The sequence below is a fragment of the Sceloporus undulatus genome, chromosome 1 (genome assembly GCF_019175285.1).
Source record: "Sceloporus undulatus isolate JIND9_A2432 ecotype Alabama chromosome 1, SceUnd_v1.1, whole genome shotgun sequence".
Lineage (NCBI taxonomy): Eukaryota > Metazoa > Chordata > Lepidosauria > Squamata > Phrynosomatidae > Sceloporus > Sceloporus undulatus.
The window spans coordinates 41,471,452-41,478,624 of record NC_056522.1 but is presented as its reverse complement, the minus strand read 5'-3'; positions in this window follow the sequence as shown (position 1 = coordinate 41,478,624).

Here is a 7,173-nt window from a genome sequence, read left to right as displayed (position 1 = left end):
TGACTATGTATCTGAAGTACAATGAATTCTACAAAACCAAAAAGGAGGACAAAGCATTGCAAAATGTAGGCCATTCAAGACAAAAGTAGAACATTACAAATAAAAGCTAACACTCATAGAAATATAAATGCGTGCTTCTTAGTCATGCTCAAAATACAGGGCATTTTGGAATTCCTCGTGGGCAGAAGGCTGAAATGTAGGATGTGTCCTGGAAAAGGAGGATATCTGGTCACCCTGCTTTAGGTCCAAAACACACTGCAGAAATAATGGTTTGAGACTGCTTTAACTGTCCTGGCTCAGTTCTAGGGAATCCTGGATATTGTCGTTTATGGTGGCACCACAGCTCTGACAGATTAGGCTAAATGTCTCACAAAACTACAGTTCCTAGAATTCCCTAGTATTGATCCAGGACAATTAAAATGGTCTCAAACTGGATTATTTCTACAGTGTGTTTTGGACCTTAGAAATGGTAGAAATGGTGAACACTTGGCACTCCTTTCTTCAACTGGGTGTTTGCACAGGGAAGGCTCAGCTGTCTCTTTGAAAGGGATGGGTCACAAAGCAGCTAAAGCCTGATGTGTCCACTCAGCAGTGGCTAAGAAGTTTTAAACCAGGCAAAGATGGTAAAAGTCATACAGGAGAAAGAAAGGAAAATAAAAACAAAAAGTGAAGATGTTAGCCATAGCCCTGCATTTGGCCAAGATGTTGTTGTGGTTGTTGTCCTCTGTTCAGATGGTATGGAAAGATCTTCATGCAGGTGTGCCTCTCCTCCTTCTGCCCATGTGGGTACTAGGAGAGTCAGTCCAGGAAATAAAGTTATTTTTATTTTATTTCTTTACTTTCTTTATATATTTAATCTTATTTAGTTTATTTGAATAAACTTTAAATTCCATTAGTAAGACCAAAAGCTACAGTCGAAAACAAACCCAACAATGCTAGAATAAGAACAGTATAGATGATTCAATGGCAGAATAAGAATAATGGTATTGATGATTCATGAGGTACTGGAAAATGGCATCAAGGCTAATTAATAATTTGCTATTTATGAAGGAGTGGAAGTCAGAGTTGAACAGAGAAAAACAAAAGAGTCGGGGTCAAAGGTGTGGTGAACTGACTGTACAGACCTCTAAAGCATCAGAAACGTTTGAGCAGTCTTTCCCATAAACTCTAATTTATGTTCAATAGAACGTCCAAACATGCATGGTTAACTGCCTTGGCCCAGTGCTAGGGAGTCCTGGGAATTGTAGTTTATTGTGGCACCAGAATTCTCTGACAGAGAAGGCTAAATGTCTCACAAAACTACGATTCCCAAACTTCCCTAGTGTTGAACCAGGGGAGTTAAAGCAGTCTCAAACCAAATTATTTCTGCAGTGTGTTCTGAATCATGATCTGCCAAATAGCCTAGACTTGAGCCATATAGGGCTTTTTAGGTCATAACCAGCACTTTGAATTGTGCCTTGGAAACACTGGCTGCCAGTGGAGCTCTGTTTCAACGGGGGCATTGTCTCGTCTTACAAGAGTCTTCACTACTGCGCATGTAACAGAAGGAATTGTTGCAAAGATTTTGGAAACCGTGTAAACTTACTTTTGGTAAGCAGATTTATTGCTTTCACATTATCAATACTAACTGACCACCGTAAAGATCTGGAAGACCTGTATCACCTTATACAACCTTTTGAAAATTTAGGACAAGGGATCATGATTTGCATCTTTCAGGATCCTTTAACATTTCATTCCCACTCTCACAATTGTGTAAATACACATTATATCCTGAGATGTGGACATCACCCTACTGCATCTGAAAAAGTGGGTTTATATCCAGAAAAGCTCAATCTAAAATAAAAACCAGTCAGTCTTAAAGTTGCTGCTACATTCCTTTGTTTCCCCCCCACTCCCTCCCACCTCTTCATTTCTCTCACAATTAATGTTAGAAAGAGAACAGAGAGAAAGGCTTTGGAAGGGAGAGGTCAGATGGGATACTTTGTGACAGCTCTCACTGGGGAAAAATGTATTATTCTTAATATCTTGGTAATTAAAAACTGTTCTAATGCTGTACTTGGACAGTGAGGCGTGGGATAATTTTAAATGACTTGGTGAATTATTTTAGTAGCTCCAACCAATGAAAACAGGATAAGCTTCTTAATGAATTTCTGCCAGCAACATACTGAACTGAAAAAAGAAATGGCATACAAGTGGAAGAGAAAATGATAGGGATGTTTGTAATAATGAAATTGTGTCTGCATGGATCCCTTCCAAATGGAGATGGCAGCTGGAGATCTTGGGAGTTGCAGTGGTACTACTTTGAAAAAGGCTGACCTAAAATTTGCAGTGAACTTGAAGTAGTGGTGGGTGTGTATGTCAAAACCTGTTACTAGCTTCTCTTGGTCTCTCAAGCAGACCTATCTCAAAGAAGACTTAACTACACATCTGGTTTCCCACTCCAAATCTATGCCCAGGTTGAATGCTGTTGTACCAGAAGCATAAAAATGACATAGCCCCAGTGGGCCCTGCTAAATATGTATTAAAAACTCCCACTAAGTTGTAGAATTCAAAGATATAGCCATGTTAGGGCTCATTCCCACTTGCAGTTTAAACCGATTCCCAATTCTTTTAATTTCTGTAGCTCCCTCTTTTCTGCCCTCGCTTCTCCATATCTTCAATCTCTCTCTCTCTATAGGCTCCTTCCCGTTGGACTTCAAACATGCTCTCATTTCCCCAATTCTGAAAAAACCTTCTCTCGACCCCTCCTCTTTGTCTAGCTATCACCCAATTTCTCTTCTTCCCTTTCTTTCTAAGGTTTTGGAACGGGTTGTTTATTCTCGCTGTCTTGAGTTTCTCGAAGTCAACTCCATTCTTGATCCCTTTCAGTCTGGTTTCCGCCCAAGGCATTCCACAGAGACAGCTCTCACTAAGATCTCAAATGACCTTTTACGGGCCAAGACTAATGGCCTTTACTCTTTTCTCATCCTTCTTGATTTGTCTGCAGCCTTTGACACCGTTGATCACTGTCTCCTAGTTGACATACTCTCTGACCTTGGGTTCTCAGACTCTGTTCTCGACTGGTTTAGATCTTATTTGTCTGGCAGATCTTTTGCAGTAATTGCAGGGGCCCAGACTTCATCCTCTGTTCCCTTATCTGTGGGTGTTCCTCAGGGCTCTGTTCCGGGTCCCCTTCTGTTTTCTCTCTACACACTGTCCTTAGGTAAACTCATTTGTTCTTTTGGTTTTTCCTACCATCTGTACGCCGATGACACCCAGTTGTATCTTTCCACCCCTGACCTTTCTCCAAGGCTTGAACAGCAAGTTTCATCTTGTCTCGCAGCTGTCTCGCAGTGGATGCGCCATAGGCGTTTGAAGCTCAACATGTCCAAGAAGGAGCTTCTCATCTTTCCTCCTAAGCCCACCCTTCAACACTCCTTTTCTGTCTCTGTGGACAACATTTGTATTCAGTCAGTCCAGCAAGCCCGCAGTCTTGGTTTTATCTTTGATTCTTCTCTGTTTTGTACCCCTCAGATCCAGACCACAGCCAAGGCTTGTAGATTCTTTTTATACAACATTGCCAAAATCCGACCATATCTCTCTGCCTCTACTGCCAAGATCCTGGTCCATGCCCTAGTGGTCTCACAACTCGATTACTGTAACATCCTCCTGGCTGGGCTTCCTCTTTCTCACCTCCGTCCTTTAATCTCTGTCCAGCATTCAGCGGCACGCATTATCACATCCGCCCACTGCTCTGACCACATCTCTCCTGTGTTGGCATCCCTTCACTGGCTCCCCCTCCCTTTTCGTATTCAGTATAAGCTCCTGCTGTCCACGTTTAAAGCCCTCCATGGACTGGCCCCTCCCTACTTATCAGACCTTATTTCCCCTCACCTTCCCACCAGGGCCCTCCGTTCTAGTAGTCAAGGTCTGCTGTCCCAGCCCAGGATTTCCTCTGCCCCATCTCGGATTCGCCCCTTTTCACTTGCTGCCCCTCACTCCTGGAACCTTCTTCCCCCCACGAACAAGAGCCATCTCTTCTTTAACCAGCTTCAAAAAGGGGCTGAAGACCTTTTTATTTAAACAAGCATTCCCTGATGCAAGCCCCGACTAACTTCTCCCTCCCCTCTACGTCAGCAGTGGCAAGCTGGCTGGAATGTTTTTAATATATTTTGTTTTATGTATATGGTAATTTATGTATTTTATGAATGTTGTACACCGCCCTGGTTTTATAGAAGGGCGGTATATAAATAAAATTATTATTATTATTATTTATCCTGTTCAGAGAAGCGTTTCCAGGCATTGCATAATTGTCACTTGCTTTTTGTTGTTCTTTTGTTGTCTGTTTTATTGAATCATTTCCTGTATTGCTATGTATTTTATATGTATTATCCTACTAGAGAGGCCCCTTCCCCACCACCTTTCCCTTCTCTTTTTGTGTCGTGTCTTTTTAGATTGTAAGTCTGAGGGCAGGGAACCGTCCAATTAAAAAGATTGTATTTAGAGCACTATGTAAATTTACAGCGCTTTATAAGTAAAGGTTAATAATAATAATAATAATAACAACAATTCGCCCTCGCTCCGTATTGGAAATCGATTCCAAAAGGTCCCTTGCTCTCACTATCAAAGTGGATCTTTTTCTTACCCCGTGTAATTGCTTTTTTTTTTTTTAGCATGGTTGTTGTCCCCACTAGTTGCACCACTTCAAATCAGCTCTGGGTGAGGAGGAAGCCAGGGAAGGAGGGAGAGGGCAATTCACTCTATTTCATAATGGGATTGCGGCCTTAGTCTGTAAAGTCAATATGTAAAGAGATCTTGTAGCACCTTTGAGACTAACTGAAAGAACAAAATTGTAGCATGAGCTTTTGCAGACTTCAGCCTACTTCCTCAAATGCATTTATTTGGTGGTGGAAAGCCAGGGACAGACCTATGTAAGTCCTCCTTTGCTTTGCTGGAATCTAGCTTCTGAAGTAGCAGATGTCCATACCTTCAAAGCTCTTTTTTTGCTTCGTTTCACTTTCTCTAGCAATGCTTGGTAAAATTACTTTTATTGAGGGCCACAGTTTGCAGAATCAATTGCAACAGCTTCCACAATCAGTGACTATGCTGGTTGGCGAACTCTGCAATTGTGGCAACTTTCCCAGATTATGTTTTCCAGTTATTCCCTGTATGTTGCTGCCTATGATTTCTGTTCCTCCAGCTCCTTCATCCTCAGCCATCTCCAGCTTGGTAAAGCGCCATTCACATGGATGAAAACAAATTATTAAAAAAGCTTTTAAGCATTCACATAAAAAGCAAAGCAAATTGCTCATTCAGAACATTCAAAACATCATTTTGGCCAAATACAGAAGAAACATTAAAGAGAAAATTTTAAACATTTTATGGTGAAGTTCTTTCAAACCATTAAGACTGCATTAAAATACATCTCTAAGGTGTTATTTTCCACTGTAACTGAAAGGTGATGTTTAGTACAAAGTGCCTCTACTCACCTTTACCTTGTCTTACCTCAGTTATGTAATTATGGTTACTCTCCTATAGTACACACTCTGTTTAGTTTCAGAGAGCTTCTTGGGCATACTTTCAGTACACATTTCATACTGAGAAGGTGCTGGTATAGTTGCATAATTAGGCGTACTGGATGAGTTAGAAACATCTAGATAATGGAGCATTTAAAAAATGAAGAATTTGGACTTACTTGGGAAATTATTTTGCTAGTAGTCCTGTAATGCCGGCAGCAACAAAAGCTTTAAAATAGAAACATCCTCTCCCTGTCACCCCCCCAGTCCTTTTGAATAGACATGCATTCTTGCATTCTTTACACTGTATACACAACATAGTGGAAGAAAAAGAAAGAGCTGTTCTTGTGATTATAGACTTGTTTTAATAAAAACGTGAGACAGTTTATAGAGTATCACTTTTTTCTAGAGAACTAAAGCCAATGTGAGAGAGGTGCCATTGCTCATTTCACTCATCATCCAGGTTTACATGCTTTTATACACAAATTCAAAAAAATCAAAAACAGTGAAACCCATTTGATCAGAAATGACAGCAGGATAAAAAGTGACCCCCCTTATACCATTCTCCTATACATTAACAAACTCACTGTGGTAGTTAGTGTTTAGTACCAAGTTAGCACTGCTATATAATATGACCTAAATCCTCTAAAGCACCAGATACCATCTGATCTTTGAAGCTATGCAGAGTCAAGCCTAGTTAGTAGTTGCATGGGAGACCCCTAATAAACAGGCTGCATTTCAGAGGAAAGAACTAGAAAAAACACTTCTGAGTACTCCTTGGCTAAGAAAACCCTATGAATCAATTCAAGTTGCAGTAAGTTGACAGGTAACTTGAAGGGACATAAACACACATACTAGTTGGTGTTGTTCAAATCTCCACTTAGTCTTAAAGTTAAAAGGGAGACCTTATGATAGTCACCATCTCTCAGTTCAACCTACCACAGTGGGTTATGAGGATCAGAATAATCTATCCTAATACTGAAGAGTTTGCAGAAGTAAGGGTAGACAACGTGCAAAAGAATATATATGATTTTTAAAAAAAAAGTTTGGGAGAGTGACATTAAATTGTGTGTATTAAATTGCTTTAGTAATAGATGATTATAAAATCATAGAACTGGAAGAGACCACAAGGGCCATCCAGCCCAAATCCCTGCCATGCAGGAGCACAGAATCAAAGCACCTTCAACAGATGGCCTTCCAGACTCTTTTTGAAAATCTCCAAAAAGGGAGACTCCACTGTACTTCGAGGGACTGAGTTCCACTGTTGAACAGATCTTGCTGTCAGGAAGTTCACTTCTGTACAATATTCCTTGGTTTTTATAAAAGAAAATTGGTTTATGCTTTTAGATTTTTAAGTATTACAAGGCATTTCTTTCCAAAAACTCACACAGATACAGCCAAGTTCATATCTAAAATGAATTCTTGCAAGGGTTTGAACATTAAACATTAACATTCAACAAATTCCAGGAAATGAAGGGATGAAGTGCCAGTTGGTCTGAATTCATAAAATACAAGGAAAATACAAATCTAGAAAATTCACAAATCTCTAGACTTACCTCAGCAGTAGAGAACCAGCAACCAACTTCTCTTTCCCCCTCAAAACTCTTTCACACATGACTCTGACCACACCAAAAGTACACTTAAGTGAATGACAAAAAGAAAAAGGTAGTGATGCAAA